Raw genomic sequence first — 18,503 nt, forward strand, 5'->3', positions numbered from 1 at the left:
GGTATCAGTAATTTACAATGTCCCCTTCTTCTCTGCAGATGAGTTTTTGTTCTTCCTTTGAAAGTTCTCATCTGCTAGGAACTCAAAGGAGAGAAAGTGAGTGAAGGGGCCTCATTATTTTAAATGGGGCTTGACAGAACCTAACAAAGAGCAACTTTCACAGGCAATCGCACCAAGGCACTTAAAGCAAGGCTGAGAACTCAATTACAGCCCATTACTGTCGGAGCTGTCTCATGCTCTCTTGCTCTTTCCCTGTCCATTGGTTTTTGCAAGATGAACTCAGTATTGGCAAAGGTCATTCACTTCGTCTGGAGCATTTTGGCTAGTGGTTCCCATTAGGCACAGATCAGTGAGAATTCCAGTGTTCACACAAATACAAGGGGAAGAAGAATCAAGAAAGATGTGTGTTCCTCTCTGCTAAAACTGCAAAATAGCAAGATCCAGTAAACTGCAAAGTAAAAAATGCAACAAGTTCTTGTGCAGTGTTCTTGCAAAAGGCTATGTCATGAGCTTGTGATATATTGTGCATATATGCACATGTATACTCCCCTAAACACTGCATTCACATACCCTCGTTGCACTTGTTCCTGACCAAACTGTTTATCTAAGGTCTCAGATGGGTGATAAAGGTCTCAGATATCATAACGCTTTCATAATTCTTCTGGTTAAGAGCCAGCCAGGAGCAGATTCAAATCTTAACATAGGCTACAGTGGCTTAAAACCTGCTTGATTTCTGCCTGCTTATAAACACCTCCACATGGTCATCAAGATGCATAGTGATATGCTCCAGTTTAAGGTGAGCCACTGGCATGGCAGGGCTTCTGTGGACAAGGCTGCAGCAGAATGAATAACTGAGCCCTTTGTATACAACAAATTACCATTGAACAACCTGCTAACAGAGTTTCCTGGGTATGAGAAATAGATCCATTTCAACATGTATCAAATGGGTCTGGAGAAAATGCATTACAAGAAGGTTAAGATTGAAATGACAATTGAGAGATAGCGGATTTAAGGTGAATTGCACAACATAATCCACCTTTCCTTATACATTAACTACTGTTACACTTTTGTCCAACATCCTGTAGAAAGATGGCAGCCAAATTTGGAACAAACCTCAGCCACCGTAGGTCCCACACCAGTTTTTATAGCAGAGAACATTCCTTCTGTTCTTCCCAGCTTCTGCGTCATTCATTGCTCATTCTGTGTACTGAGAAAGACAAGAATCCTGGGAGGGAAAGCAATGCATGCTTGTCGAGTACAATGCTGACATTTCCTCAGCTTCAGAATTCGACTTTGCAAACTTTTAATATTGGCATTCTGGCACATATCTTCCTTGGATTTGCATGCTGACTCCCACACCAAAACAGACTCATGAAACAAGTTGCTTTCCTTCCTTGGGAAGTTGGGTGTCAATGTGAGCCTCTGTTTTATCAATCGATGCAGTAACTGATATCACCAGTAGGCTCTTATTGTCTATGTGAACTAAGTACAGGAGGAGAAGATGACACACATTTCACTGCTATGGACTAAAACTATTTGCTGGAAGTGCCAGCATTATGGAAGTTCAGACTGCTGGACCCTGCTCCATGTTTCTGAGGATAAGGTTTGATGTTAGGACACAGTCAAAAAGCACAGAAGAGGTGGTCTGGGGGAGTCTAGAAACATGCACAACACATAGGGAACATGTGAAAAGCATTTGGTAGCTCTAAAGATTTTCTAGTGAGAATGCAAAAATTCCGGGTTACAAAATGTACTTAGATTTTGTCAGTCATAACAAAAAGCTTCTCTTTCTTTCCCAGCTTCCCTAGCAAAAAATCGGCATGTCTTTTTTGCAACATATGCAGGTATTAAAAGACTTGTTAAAAAAAAAATATATATATATAATATTCTTTAATGAAAAACAAAGGAATAGACTCTCTTCCCTTAGTGTCTTCCTTTCAAATGTTGAAACTTCTTTTTGCTGTAATTACAGAAAATATGCAATAGTCATATTTTACTTCACATGGATAGAGTCTGTTGAATTTAAAAAACCCACAAACCCAAACCCAAAATAAAATGCAGACTTAGGATAGAACCTCATACGTAATGTTTAGCAATGAGCACTACTGGTCTCTCTGGCTGTTATATAATTATATTACTGTCACTAGAAAGGCATTAGTACCTTCACTGTGCGCCAGTTTTCCCATTACTTGTTGAATCTTAGAATCAGCTGTTATTTCCTCTTTCAGGTTTTTTACCTCTTTTTTTTTTTTTTTTTCCTAGAGATTCTAACAGGTGCATTAAAAAACTTGCCAGTTTTCTCAGCAAATAAGAGGTTTCCTACGGCTTTTCAGATGAATGTGTTTGCATATAAGGGCTAAATGTTCCTGGAAAGACGCTTAAAAATTCCAGTGAGCAAGCACAATGGTTATTTTTCAGAGTCAGCAGAGTGGAGCTGAACTCTGACCGGCTGCTTGGAGTGACCAAAGTGCTGCCTATGATGTGATGCTTGCATGGCTGCCGGCAGATACTCCGTTGTTACTCCTGCCTTTTCCCCCAGAGCTGGTATCCAGCTGAATGAAGCCTCTAGCCCAGCATATGCACACATATTCCCTGGGTATGTCATGTCAGAAGCCAAGATCTCAAGGAGGTTGGGAATAAAAAGCCCAAGGAGGAGCATTTGTTTCAGAATCTTCTTCGTTCTGCTCATTCAGAAGAGGCTGCCCAGTTCTGACTTTGTCGTGCTGGTATTTCCCACACAGGTCACTTACCTCCCTTAGGCTAACTGGATTTATTCTTTTACTGTTGCTGATGCCTGAAAACATTTTACAATTCTTCAATCAGCTTTTTCAGGTTGGGTCCCAGCCACTAGAAGCCTTCTTGTGCCATCGAGCATGTTGAAGGTTATTTTTAGCCAGGACAAGTTTTCTTCCTGGTTTTTGATGAGGTTGAAAGATGTCTGGCAGGACTTGGGTGTTGTTGAAGTCTAAGCAGGTTTGACTAAGAAGCTGTATATTCTTTTTTTCATGATAGCCATCCCTTAAAACATGTATTGTTGTTACTAGCATTTTCAGAGCTGCACCTGTAAAACTGATTCTCCTGTTTCTTGCAGGATTTGTTTAGTTTTACACTCCCAGAGTAATGGCTGTATTTTTGTAATGTTTGAAATAAAAACTAGCAGAGTGGTACACAAACATAAAGTTGGACCTCCAGGCCATGCCACAGTGTAACAAATGTCAATATTTCTCTTGCTGCTTTGTTCTCCTTCTGTTCCTTTTTTTTTTTTTCCTTCTGTATAACCTCTCTTTCTTCTACATTTACACATGAACAATGACGTTCCACTTCTGTGTCTCATTTGTAGTGACTTTTTCCTGTGAAGGCTGTGGTGGACTGAGGGGAAATGATGTGGAATTGACCATCCCACCTCTCTCCCTTTTTTTCTTGCATCTCTGATGTATCTTCTGTTGTTTACATGGGCTGGACAGATGGAGAGTTTTTCCGCCAAGTCTGTGGCCCCTGTCTCATCTCAGATGCTCCTTGCTCTGGAGTTAGCTACTGGTAGGAAAGAAAGAAAACAAATTAGACCAGATGACCTGGTAGTTCTCATGGTGTGTGACTGCCAGCCCCACTGGCGGAACTTACGTGGTAAAACAGATTTTAGACTGCTCTCCCATCTAAATATCAATAACTTTTTTCCCTGAAATAATGTTTTCTGCTTTTAAGCACTCTGCATCTTGTCAAGCTCTAAATTAGATTGCTTTGGAAATCACACATTTGAAAGCCTGAAATGTGACCTTATTTTCATGTAGATGAATGACAGTAACCAATAATCTCCATTCAAGTTGTATGTTACCTCTCACTGAAAACAATGAGAATCTTTAATTTCAGGAAGAGCTACAGAAATTATACATCATCCAAGACTGCATCAGCAAGACAAGACGGTGATTTACTGATAATCAGGGCAAAAAGGAACTCAAGGAAAGAAGACACACTTCTCTGTCTTTAATCTCAAAGATGATATTGAGTGTCTTCTCAGAGAACCCAAGAAAATGCTGTGCTACCAGCTTTCTTATTTCCATCTCTGTTCCCTAGAGCTTTCTGTACATTCCCTAGTAATGATGAATACAGAACGCCAGGTAGACACATCAGATATAACCACGGTTCTAAGAAAAGCTGGATACACAGAACGTCTTTCCACTTAGAAAGCTTTTTTTTTTTTTTTTCTCAAACTATGCCTCAAAAACTTCTCAGCATAAACCCTCTTTCATCATTCTGAGTATCTTCATCCGTTATATCAGGATCCTATACCATCACAGTCTCACCTCAAAGAACATGACAGCATTCAGATTTTAAAGCCAGCCATACTGCAGAATAGTTCATTTATTTCTCATTCCCTGGTAGCTTCACCAATTCCTGTGCACACATACCAGCAGTTATTCTTGAAGGAATAACAGTCAGAGAAAAATCTTGCTTTATGAAGTTTACAAGGAGCTGCATATAACAGGACATCTGTGTTGTATAAGGATGACTTCTTTATCTGACCTGAAACCATAGAATCCTATGGCAATTTTCATCAGCAATTTATTAACAATCATTTGTCCATTAAAACGTTCATGTTTTTCACCAGCCTCAACTTTCTACATGTCATGGTCAACATTACAAAATAAATGTATTTTACAACAGTGATGTTCAAAACCCCTAGCAGAACCACGTATTCCTCCAGAAAACAAGCAACTGTAAAGAACACCAGGTGAGTGTGACAAATAGCATTAAATAACACCGGATTGCACTAGGTAAGCAAATACAGAAAATAACCAGTTTTGTATATTTGTAGGATTGTTAAGGATCCTACAATAGACACACTGAAATACATGAATCCTTGCCTTCCTCAGACTGAAATGAAAACCATACAAGTGAAGCTCAATGAACACGCCACAGCACTATGGATTCCCACACAACCAGAGGAACTTGGTTATGAATCTAACAAATTCTAACAAAATTCTAACAAATTCTAACAATTCTAACAAAACAGCCATTCCAACTCCGGTCACTAAAAAGTATTTGTGTGCTAAGACTCACAACTCATGGACCCACCAGATGTTCACCAGCAGCCTCCTTTAATTTTACCTCTTGCTGAACTGTCTTTTCCAAAATGCAAGCTACCTCCTTCCTTCTCTCTCCTACTTTACTACAGTCTTTCGGCTTTCATATATATTAGCCACTGTTTTATCAATTTGTTTAAGAGAGGAACATAACTAGATCAAATGAAAAGCAATTGTTTCTAGTCTGTACTTCTGCTTGGTCTTCAGTGCTCATCATGTCTAACAAAATGACTGTGATAAAATTTTCTGTGCTTTTCAGCTTTGTACAGAGTAGTAGTATTCTTTATTAGACAAGGTGACCAGCTTCATTAAATTTTTCATTTAATTTTAGCTGAACGTGAAGCTTGTCTTAAGACAGTACATTCACAGACAAACAAATTTTTTGCTGGAATTCAGTGTTACATACCATTGAGCTGCATTTAATGGAGTCTTATGGGCATGAGCAGGTCCATAACCTATTAATTAAAAATGGTGTAGCACAAAGCAACCTGAAAGACTGCCATAGTACCTAACAGACAATTAAAACAAAGCGTTCATGGCTTTGTTGCTTGCCTGTAGTGATAAAACAGAACAGTCAGAACACTCAATGAGAATCCACCAGTCTGTGTGGAAAGACATGCTTTGTGCAAGACTGGAAAATGCTTATCTATTTGTTAACAGTGTTACAAATATGCTTTTTCACATTGTGAATCCTTCGATGATAAGGCTATTTTAAGTGATTTATCTCCTGCCAAAAGTTACTCCTTCAATTCCATCCATTTTCTATTTGTGTGGGCTTGGTCTAAAGATACGGAAAATCATCTAACACACACCCACCACAGAGAGAGAGAAAAATCTTTGTGGTTTTCCCCCAAAGTCCACATAAGAGGTTGCTTTCTTCTAAAGATTATACCTCCAGATACAATTTGAAGTAAACCACTGGCTGGTAAGCACTAGAAAAGCACTGGGGATGAGGGAGGAAGGGAAGCAAGTTGAAGGCAGAAAGATCTTAATCGGCCTCTTGCTGAAGGCCACCAGTAATGAAACATTACTCTGAGTATTTCCAGAACATTTTCTCTGATCTTTTCTGCCTCTCTAGAAAAACATTTGACTTGGTAAACATTATCAGAATTGAAAATGTACGATGCTGTCAGCTAACAAACAGCCTGTAACTTGGTACATGGTTCAGCCAAAATCAGCCTAAATTAAAGTTTAAATTGGATGACAATTTAAAAAAAATACTTATTTTACATTCTTTTTTCCTTTTTGCTTTAAACATGATTATGGGTGTATGCACCCATTTGGAGAGAAAGGTTAGGATTAGCTATGTCCTGCATGTGGGTTACGGCAATCTCAAGCACAAATAAAGGCTGGACAGAGAATGGATTAGGAGTGGCCTTGAGCAGAAAGACTTGGGGTTCTTGGTCACTGAGTAGCTCAGCATGACCTGGCAGTGTGTGCTCGCAGCCTGGGTTGCATCAAAAGAAGTGTGACCAGCACTTCAAAGGAGATGATTCTCCCCCTCTGCTCTGTTGTTGTGAGGCCCTACCTGGAGGATTGTGCTCAGCTCTGGGTTCCCGAACATAAGCGGGATATGGATCTCTTGGAACAAATCCAAAGGGCCATGAAGATGATCAGAGGGCTGAAGCACCTTTCCTATGAAGACAGGCTGAGAGAGTTCTGCTTGGTCTGTCTGGAGAAGAGGAGTCTCAGGGGAGACCTTAGAGCAGCTTCCAGTACCTAAAGGGAGAGTACAAGAAGTCTGGAGAGGGACTTTTTACAATGTCATATAGTGATAGGACAAAGGGGAATCACTTTAAACTGAAAAAGGGTAGATTTAGATTAGCTATTAGGAAGAAAATGGTTACTGTAAGCATGGTGAGACAATGGAACTGGCTGCCCAGAGAAGTTGAACATTGTCCTATCCTTGGCAGTGCTCAAGGCCAGGTTGGATGGAGCTTTGAGAATTCTGACAGAGGGTTTGGAACTAGATGAGCTTTAAGGTCCCTTCCAACCTAAACCATTCTATGATTCTATGATGATGAGTTTGGTTTTCACTAAAACCAGAAGTGACTAGATGTCATTACAGACCCTGTTTAAATTCTAAGATAAGTAGATCCCATTCCTGTAGCCAACCGTTGTAACTTTTAACTGTTCGGTCTTCAAATCTTTTAAATATGAGGCTGTCAGGTTTAATTCTATGATCAGATCCTGGCTTTGATCAAGGCAGACTTGAGTTTTTGTGATCAATACACAGAAGGCACATCTATTTTGCATACAGTATTTTTCTTAGAGGATCCATGTCAGGTATTGTGCCTGTGTTTCCATCATTGTAGACATTTTGGACAAATTATTTAATGTTTTTTACCCTTCATCTCTGGAAGAATTTTGAATATGGAAAAAGTTAGCAATTAAGTCTACTTTGTCTTTGGATGTTTTGTCATAGATCTGTTGTGCTTGGGATACATTTCTAATTGCCTGCCTAGGCCATTCAACTAAATTATGTCAGATCTGATTTAATTGGCCTTAAAAGCTTCCCTCAAGATGAAATTCCAACCTAGCCTTAAATATCTCTCAGTATAAAGCACGCTTAGATTTTTTTGCTGTCCTAAAAATAACAAAGCTATGTTACAAGAATGAGTTACACTACAAAGAGAGTTCTCGCTGTTTTTTCATTCCAGCGAGGCAGCGAGGCAACAAGGCAACAAGGCAAAGTTTTCTGCCCTGTTATCCATTCTGTTTAGTAGTACAGAGTATTCCCCAGCCCAGCTTTTATAATAAGCATCCTTATTGCTGAAAACTCCTGTGTATTAGCATGCAACTACATGAATCATTATTGTTTTCTAAAGAATCAAGCTGAAAATTATTTTTGCTCCCTGAAGTAAGTTGCTAAGTATATGTGAAAAAATAAAGAACATATTTTGGTTTAAAAAACATTGGGCTCGAAGATAGAGCCATACCACAGTTGCCACAACATAAGGTATAATATAAATATAAATATAAATACTTCCCTGTAGAATGCATCACAGTCTCTTATATCACTTAAAATAATAATCTTTTTTCCATGGAACTTCAAATAATATGAAGAATATAAACTTCAAGCAACCAAACTCTCTTTTTCCCAATGCATTTTTATGGTTATTGATGCATGATGTCACCAAAAAATAGTGTCTAGACACAGATACAGATAGAGTTTTATAAATTATCTTTAAGGAGCTTTGTTTTTCCTGCAGAATCAGCATTTTTCTAAATCAAAATATTTATGTGCACACATTTGTCAATGATATTTACCTTTGGAAAACAGTCCCAAAAGATTTTTTTTCAGATAGCTGAGTTTTGAAACGGTACTGGCAAACACATAGCTTTAGCCACCTTCTCACTGTACCAAAGGTTTGATCGTGGGGTCCAATCTCTGACACACTTTAGAAAAAGCAAAACAAACCTTTAGGCATAAGAGAAGCTTCTCATGTGTCATATAAGATGGTACTGAAGCTAATATACAAATATGTTCCTGAGAGGAAGGAAACTATGGATCAAAGTACTCTCTTATCAGCTTTATTATCCATACTGTTACTGTGCCTGGCATATATTTTACTTTTTGCTCATGATTTGCTAAAAATAAAAGTGAAATTTCATATTGTTCATGCATTTTAAGATATATAATATGTAGAGTATTGAAAAAATGTTACAAATATTGTACCAAGATTTTTTTTTTAATAGAGAGGACAATGCCCCCTCTTGTCTCTCAAGTAAGCCATCAACCTGACGTTTCTAAGTGTCAGCAAGACCAGAATGGGTGAGATGAGTCACTGGACTTTTTTTGCTGTTGGGTAAAGAGCAGCAAGGATGGCTAGTTTAAAATAAGAGTATGAAGAGGAAAGAAAATACCTATAGTCAGAAGGAGAGGCTGATTTTTCTTGCTGTTGTCTGTCCATGTCAGGTTATGGACACAAAGGAACAAACAGTTCACTTTTCACTAGCCAATCAGAAGCAGGATGGATGTTTGTAATGTGACAACTGCTTTATACAGGAAAAGCTTTGAATGATGCTCAACCCCTGGGGGTGGTTTGGAAGAAGGTAAAAGAGGGGCCTGTGACTGAAACTCATGGGGGAGTCCTTCACTGAATACTCCATGGAGACAAGCAGAAGATGCAGAACAGAGGATGTGTTTAGCACCTGACAGGAGTGAAAATAGCAACAAAGGAAAGCTGATCAGACTCCAGGTCTATGCTCAAAAGGCAAAAGCAAGCCTCAATCAAAGACTGATGCCTGAAACGTTTTTGAGCTAGCTCTTGCAGAGCAGGGTCCGCAACCAGGACTACCACTGAAGTTTTGAGTATCTATAGAAATTTCAGAAAGGATCTTTAAGAGGTATGTTTACGCAGAATCCCTGGCAGGACAATTCAGTTTGTTAACATATATAAGAAAAACTGGTAAATTTAGATAATTTCGTCCCTCTGTACCTGTGTATTCTGAGGTCCTTCATACTGAGGAACCCTTGGCAAGCCAGAGTCTTGATAAGAGAGACTGTACGAGTCTACCTTTTGTTTTATTTCTTTGCTTTGTTTTTCAGTCTCCCCTTTGTCATTCACTGATGGTTTTGGGGTTTTTTTTCCCTCTTCCTAGTCCTACTCATCCTCTTCTTTTTCTTACTCCCTGCTTTCTGTTTGTGTGACAGACTCCTTGACGAAGTAACTTGCTGCAGGACTGTTGAAATCAGGAGAATTTGGGTTTCTATTGTCACTACAGCTTTGCACAACACAAGTTAATGTAACATTACGGTTGTGATGATATTGCCAAGCTTGAAAACGGCATTTCAATTCTAAATCACAGTCATTTATAACTTTCTCAGAAAAATACTACCTTTGGGGCTCAAATTTTTCATGCTCAGTCTCAGTCTAAGACTGAATTGGTTTTAGAAACTTTCATAAAAATCAACCTAGCTGTTTGTATTTTTTTTTTCAACATTATCCAATCAGGAGGAGGGAAAACTGATTTTCACCACTTAAGGTATTTTTCATGTGCTTTTCATCCCCAGTAACTCAAACTTTATTTTGAAACATCACTCTCGAACGTGAATGTACTCCTGAATGATGCATTACCTTGTTTGAAGAAATTTGGTTTGGAAATGACATAGTTATAAACATTAGAACATTGTGTGCTGGGCATGCACAAACCATTATTTCCCTTCTGTGATTCTGACCTCTACCCAATAGTGATTAATGTTACCAGGCATGAATATTTGTGCATTCATGCAAATTAGAGATGGAAAAGATCTGTTGCATCATCTAGTTTATCTTACCTCTAAAAGCTTGATACCTGCACTCTGTACTTGTACATGTGACAGGAGTTAAGAGTCACAGTAAAGTCCTTTCTTGAAAGTTCTCTACAGAGCTTTAGTGGAACAGGGACAGTAATTTCAACTCTGAAGCACTTGTCTTTGTTTGTACCTTGTCTTTGCCATCTGAAACATTCATTGGAACTTCCTGATATGCATTTCAAGAAGCTTAAAATACGTACTCAGCAGGTTGGACTATTGCCCAGTCTAGCCTGAGGCAATAGGACTTCCTTCACCTGCTTTGTAACTTTGAATAACCTGAAGATCTCATTGTCAGGAAGTTTACCCTACAGTGCCTCTTGTGTTGTCAAGATCATCAGGCTATGGCAACAGTGAAGTCATAACCAGTTATGCCACCATAAACAGTAACCCCTCTTTATTATTTGTTCCTTATTATGAATGTGTAGTGTATTCTGCCATTGACAATTCACTTATGTTTAGACAATCTAGTTGTGCCTAGCTTCCTTCGTCTTTCTTCATAAACCAGTTAATCTAGTCATTCAGTTACCTAATGTGACCCTGAGCTCTCTTTGCTGTCCTTGCTCTCAGCCCTAGTTCTCATTATCTAAACGTAACTGGTGTCTATTACTTTTACTTGCACTCCTTCATATTTGTCAACAACTTGGGTTTTTTAATAGAAATACACTGAATGGAAAACAGTTCTCATCAGTACCTAACATCATCCTATGGCAAGTCTACTCTAGGAAAACGTTTCAGCTTGCTAGGAAACATCAGGTATTTTTTCTGTAAAAAAAAAAAAAAAAGAATTAAATTAATTCATAACCTTTTTTTGTTCTTAACTGAAAATGTGGAATATTTCTGTGGCATTAAAAGAAAAAAGGAAAAGAAAAAAATGTAGTGAAAAGAGAAATAATTCACAAAAACTGTCACCAAAAAAGTGAACTAGGACATTTCCAGCTGTCAGCTATGGTTTCGGGGCAGACTAGCTAATACACTTACATAACAAAATTTTAAAACTAGATTTGTATCTGTGCAGGAAAAAAAAAAAAAAGTATGCTTACAATTGTGTTAGTATACCACAGTTAGTCCATCATTCCTCAGGAGAATTACTGTGACCAAACTACACATTTGAAGGGAAACACCAATAGAGAGAGAATATTTTTTTTCAACTCCCCAACATGTCACTTGTGGAAGAGCTTATGCAATTTAAAAAATAACATTTTTTTTTTTTTCAAAACGATCATTCATTTTAGGGGCCTTCATTTTCTGAGACATTGATCTGGAACCTCATTTTCAGAAAGAACCAAGTAGTGCAAGTTTGAAAAGTGGGTAGTTTTACCTGTCTCAAATTGGAAATTGCAAAAAAGATGCCCAGAATCAACTTTTCTTTTTTAGAACGTGTCCCAAATTGTATCAGTGGGACACAGGCAGTAGCACAGCAGGTACAACGAAACATAAACTGTACCCTTGTATTTCTCTTTTCCTATCCGAAAAATACCATATCTGTTAAAAAAAAAAATCTTGTATGTTTGAATGGAAGTAAATTGAAGATTTAGCTGTAGCTGGTAGGTTAACAGAAGTTATTTTTCTCTGTCTTATTTATGTAACACCCAGTAAACTGTTCCTACAATGACCTCTGAGTACAGGAACTATTTTTCACATTTCTTCATTCCTTCGAAAGTAAACTGAAAATGAAAATTTCCTTCCTAAGTGAATTTTAAATAATCTCAAAACCAGGAAATGTTATTAAAAGTGCAAGCTGTTAGAATATGGAATTATTGCAATTAGATGGCTTCTAAAACGTAACTTGACAGTGTCCCTTTAATCCTATTACATCTTGTTCTTTCTTTGCTGTCTAAGTAGAATGATTGGCCCCTGTCACTTTCATAAAATCCCTTTAAACGTTTAAAGTGCATTATCTTTTCTTCCATGATCTCACTGTAATCATCTTGACTCATTGGTAAATATATAAAGCTCTTAGAAATGCACTCAGACACATACACACTGTGTATATCCTCTTAATCTGTGTGTACGTAAGTAGGAATAAGCTAATGCACTAAAGTGTGTGAAAATTTTCTCCATAGTGATTTTGCATGACAAACAGTCTTTTTAAGGCAGAGGAATTTTCATGAAACAATGCCTCATGTTTTTCAAAATGTTATAATGTGATTTAAAGAAAAACCAGACACAGCAAAAGTATTATTTTTTAAGGTGTTGATTTTACTTACAGCCTTCTGTTGTGATATTTTGAAAGTGTATCAGATACTGTAATGGACCTACTGCAATATGATTTTCACGCTGGGTCTTTCTGGACAAAATAACAGGTTGGTGTGGGGGTATTTAAAATTGCTTCACTCTTTGCCAATATCAGTGATGCTGCAGTGTAGCATGGTAGGATGGAACCTATCGGCTTTCATAAATCTCACTTTTACTTTCTGCCTAAAAAAGAATTTATTAGCCTATTGTGGGGCTGATACACTTTACAAAGAATATTAGCATTTAATGGTCTAGCATGGTAGTTTGGTAGGCCAGGCAGATCAAGCCAAAATGCTCCTTTGCTGTGCTTATGTCATGACATTTTCTGATGACTGCAGTTAACTTTCAGCAGAATTAAGCACATGGCGCAACTCCAGAAGGCAAGACGACCCATGGTAAAGAAGTTTAAATGGATGAATTCTTTTTCTTTCAACTCATATTCCTCAACTTCTCAAAAGACTAATTTGCAGTTATCAGTTCCCAGAGATCCTCTCAAGAGAAATGGGGCTTACAATGACTGCATTTGTATTGCATGCAAATGATTGCAAGGGTGTTCTACTTTTTTTCTAGAAGATCCCCTACTTCACTGTTTTCAAAGTATGTCTACATGATGGCAGGGTTCTTGACCTTGTGGTCAAAGTAATAATCCTCGGCTGACACTATCACAGTTATTACTCTCTCATATATTTACATCACAGCTGCTAAAGCTTCAGGATATTATTGCAGTATCAGTAATAAATATTAATATTTCTATAGCAACCAATTGCTCTTAATTACTTTCACCACAGGAGCCAGGTGAAAGAGGAGCCAAGTTCTAAAGAATAAAAATCCTTATTCGGTGCAGTATTTCCAAAGCAGAGAAGCGAGGGAGAGGGAACTGGAAATTTGCCAACAAAAGGAGACACCTGAAAGAGGAAAAGATAAATATTTAGCCAGTGAGTTCTGTTAAAGTACAAAACATCATCTATAATTCAGATTCAAAATTACTATATTTAAATATTGTCACAGCTGCATTACAAATAGGACTATGCTGGCAAATTATAAGGTAAGTATGAGACACTTACCAAAGTCTTAACTTATTTCCTCTCCCCTGAAAGTGGATCTGTCATTGGAACACTGTTTTTTACTGTTGCTATTTTTGTACCTTATTCATTCTATAGTTGCATGTTTATCACAACTCCAAGCCTGAACAGTGGGAAAACTGGAAAAAGAGATGACTTCCTAATGAGTCATCCATTGGAGACCTTGACCCAAATTTTGGGCAAAAGGCTTAGGCAAAAGGTTGCCCCCTTATGAATAACACGGAAAAAGGAGGGGGAGAGAGTAGGATTTTACATCCTCTGACTTCCTATTTAGACTCAGTGACCTATCAGTTGGATGTTCATCAGGAGTTTAGGCAGGGAAAAGTCATCCTGGAGTGTTGTCCTCTGACAGAAGGAAAGAGTGAAATTCAGTGGCATAGAAAAGATAGTCCATCTGGACTGAACAAGGAAATGATCCTTGAGAGAGATGGGAGGCCCAGGGAAGGTTTTGAAAGAGTCTTAATATCCATAGAGGACAGTATTATACTGTATTGCATCTTTGGGTTTGTTTTTTTGTTTACATAAAGCAGAACAAATAATTTTGGTACAGGCAGTACTAGATGGATCACAGAAGAACATTTCAAATCCAGGCCATACAAGAGAGGTCTCTGGATATGTGCTATGAAGGTGTGTACACAGAATCAAAGCCACTTTAAAAACTGGAAGGTCTTTATTTCTCAAGAGCATGAAGATGGTTATACCTGGAGCTTTGACTGTCAGTGGAGGTAAAGGGCATCTTCAGAAAAGCCTGAGGTTTTGCAGCCAGCATTTGTCCACAAGAGAGGAAATGTTGATGAGGGCTGCAAAAAGCACTGGGAATGTGCTGAAAGTTCTTAGGAGGTACAGAAAAGTTTTGGTTTGTGTTCTGGAAAGGATGCAGTGTTTATGATTTTCATGCTGGGCAAATAAATAATAAAAAATAAAAAGCAGGACTACTTTTATAAGTACTGCAGTGTAGAGGAGTGGGTAAATTCAGAGCTAGCTGGGAAAGAAACCCTAGTGTGGGATTTATCTGAGATTGGCAAACATATAAAAGTGAAATATCACCTTAGAGAGAACTGTTGTTTCTCTGTCATACTCTTTAAGAATCCTTTGATCATTGTGGATGGTTCACATGATAGTCTTTTCTCAGTCTTTACCAGGTGAAAAACAGCAGCGAGAATATTTGGATGTTGAATGGGGGGTAGGAGAATATGGATGCTACTCATGGGAGGTCATGAAAAACCAAAGAAAAAGAAGCAGAGTTATTTTATCTCAGTAGTTCCTCAAGATGAAGTTTCCAAAACCTACAGTTTCCTTACAGTCGTTTAGTAGGCAGTTGTCTTAGAGCTCCGCTTCAGAGTACAGCTTTGGCTGTTGAGCTTGCTGGGCAGGGCAGCACTGGGGTCCCTGCCCTGGAGCCAGGCTGGTAGCTGGGTGTTTTTGCTGTGCCTGCACAAGTTCCTGCACCTTCTGCATTGCTGTGTTCCTCCTGGCTGGCACTTTGTCATCTCAGCTCGAAAGGTTTTTTTGATTATCACCAAGTGTTTGGTTATTAAAAACAAGCTGTCAGCCTCACAGCCTACAAATATAAAGTATAATTAAATGCATCCTATCCTCTGTTTCCAAAACACTGTTAAAATAATGTCAAGTTGTGATAATCTAGTGAAAGACAGTGGGGAGCGGGGGAAATCAGACATACAGGATGTTTCTGCAGCTCTGTTGTGTGCATCAGCTGGGGAAATTATGGCTTTGCACCTTGGGATGCTGCACTGCAGCCCCCACCACAAGAAAAGAGCAGTGACAATGGAGCCAAGGTAAAAGGCAAATGTTGAGGTGTGTGTGGAAGCAGAGGGAGAGAAGTATGGAAGAGTGAAGATTTCTCCCTTTTCCATCCTTGGGTATCTGTTTTTCCTACCAATGTTAGCTGTGTCAGGACTTCATCCCTCCTCTTTGTAAGGGCAGTGTAAGTGTGGAAGCAGACTTCCCAGGGGAGCAACACAGCTCATTGTGGTATGTGCCTCCCCCTCAAATGGCACAACAATCATCCCATGGCTGGGTGTGCTTCCCTTCCCATCAATCATACAGAGCCCTTAAGCAGGACCCTGGTAGAGGCCAAGTGTACTGAGCTTCACATGCCTGTGGATACTTCCCTGAAGTCACCATCCTGCTGGAGCTGGCAGCACCTGGGAATGCACCCTGGCCTCCTTGGCCTAAAAACACTGTCAAAAGACATGACAAGCCAAATCTCTTTTTTGCTCCATTTGTAAGCTGAGTTTCCTGGTTTGCTGGCATGGAGACCACAAGGAAGCAGTCAGAGGAAGATAAAGCACTAAAGAAAATGTAGCAGCATCCTGAACACATTGTAGGAAAGCAAGCTTTTATCATCTTCTGAGTTGCTACCAGTCCACATGGTAGATATTCAGATAGGGCTATCTCTAGTCCATGGAAGGAGTAGTGCCTGGATCTGTCCTGAGACTCCCCTACCTTCCTCTCTGAAATTATGCTGCCTTTATTTGTGGTAGGTGGTCCTTGCTCACTGCAGTTCATTCAGCCTTTGCCTGATGCAGCTCACAGGAGAGGTTGCCCTGTTGACACCCCCTCTTTGGAGCTGTCTTTTGGCCAACTTTTTGAAAGGTATCTATTTCAAGGAAACAGAGATCTACAGCATTCATTAAGTGACACAAAATAAAAGCCTTTTCTGCCTCTTCTCAGTCCTTCTGCCCTTATTTTATCCTTCTGTCCAGTCCTACTACCATATCAAACTGGAAACCTTGCACAGTTATGGTGACTGCCATCGAGCCACTTCAGGGGTTGAATGCGAAGACATTTAAAGCAAACGAAGCTTCTTTCCCAGTTGCCCTTGGCTACAGAGCATCGCTGAGCAATGGTTTTCCTTCTGGGAGCTTTGCATATTGGATTATGCAGCTGGGCATTTCTGTGTAGGCTCTCACTTTTTGTGTGTGTCTTTCACTGTACCTCTTACTTACTGTACTTACATAGCTTACGGAAGTGCAGAACCCAGACAACTTTTTCTCAAGAGTCATCTGTGGGACTTGCATTAAAATGGAAAGTGGTGATTTGAGCCTCTGTTCCAGCTAAGCTTTAGTTTGCAGCTCCAGGATGTAACATCTCTTGCTGTTATGGGTGGTCTTTCTATTTACAAATGTATTTTTATTTTATTTGGTTTGGTTTTGTTTTTTTACTAGAGTGCAGAGACATGAGAGAGAAACACAAAAAATATGGTGATTTGTGTCCCCTTGAAAATCCGTAAATCCAGCTTTTCCCTCCCAAATATAACAGCTTCCCTGCCTCCGTGCTTCAGAGCACAATCCTGACTTTCAAACACTCACAAGCAGGGCTCTGATCCATCCGAGTGCAGCAATACCTCTCTTAATGGACTAAGAGGTACGCAGGCTGAGGAGGGATACATTCACCTGCAGAGGAGATAACAACACCATAACTGATGTTAGAAAAGATTGTATGGAGGGTTTCATTCCCTGTTGTGTGCTTGAGTTGCTCATGGGAGAAAAAACATGAAGTCATACAGGACTTGCAAAAAAGAGGGTACCAGTGAGTCATGTGGCAGTCTCCTTTTCATGTGTGATGCAATTAAATGCTTATTTACAGCATTTCTTTTTCTTTCATTGTTTTGGATTCCCTCCTCCCTATCTAATAATTATTTTATTATATAGTTTGTTAAACATTGGCAGTCTTTGACTTTTATTGCACTTCTGTATCTTTGCCTCTCCTGAGGCGCATTAAGTGCTTTAAACAAATCTGCTCTTAGTGAGTAGCAGAGGAGTGACATCTCTGGATATTTATAAACTCTCTTTGTGTAAATGATTTGGAAGCAGCACGTAGCTTCAGAAATTATAGCTCAGACTTGCTTTTCAGGACTGCACGTCTAATGTGGGTAAATAGTTACTGCATGTAAGAAAAAACAATGTAAGAAATGAAAGAACCCTCTCAGTTTGCCATTTAGTGCAGTCTTTTGGGTTTTATAAAGTGCCTACTGCCCCAGGAGCCATCTGAAAAATTTTATAGCTCTTTTCAGCCCAGTCTCCCATCTTCCCTCCTTGTCTCACCTTCAGATTTTCTTCTGTGAAGAATGAAATTTATCAGTGCAGGTCTATGTCAAGAGGAGAATTATTCCTGGTCAACAAGAGTACGTCCTTACTCTGATGAGCTAAGGTCACAAGCAGTTTAGCTGAAGAGGGCACAGAACCTTTTTTACCACTGTTTGAAGAAGCACTGTTAGAAGAAGTGGGCAAGGAGGTGATTCAACACAATGTCAATTGGGTTTTTTTTTTGGCTTGTCTTGCACAGATATTTAATTTCCTTCCAAAATGCAGCAGCTTCAGAATTCCCTAAGCATCTTGAGGGGTACATCCAGTTGAAAGTCAGTGGAGCTGACACTCCCGAGTGCCCGAGGAGTGGGGAACTCAAAACTCAACACAACACTCCATATGTAACCTCAGAAGTGCCAGGCACAGGGGAATAATCACTTCCCTCAACCTGCTGGCTAACCTTTTATTAGTATAGCCCAGTATTTGGTTGGCCTTGCTTGCTACCAGGACACACTGCTGAGTCATGTTCATTTCTTGGTTAAAGTAACAGTAGGGGCAATTTTTGCATTTGAGCTTCTGAACTGTTCACATACTGCTTGAAAATTTTCTACTGTGTATTTTCAGTACAAAAGTTATTTCAAGAGTGTATCTACAATCATTTATCAGCATTTAAGGGAAGAGAAAGTTAAATAGTGCCCTAATTACGGTGTGGACCTGCTCAAGTCAGTCCACAGGATGGCCATGAAGCTGATTAGGA

Source organism: Lathamus discolor, chromosome 1 (genome assembly GCF_037157495.1).
Source record: "Lathamus discolor isolate bLatDis1 chromosome 1, bLatDis1.hap1, whole genome shotgun sequence".
NCBI classification, from domain to species: domain Eukaryota; kingdom Metazoa; phylum Chordata; class Aves; order Psittaciformes; family Psittacidae; genus Lathamus; species Lathamus discolor.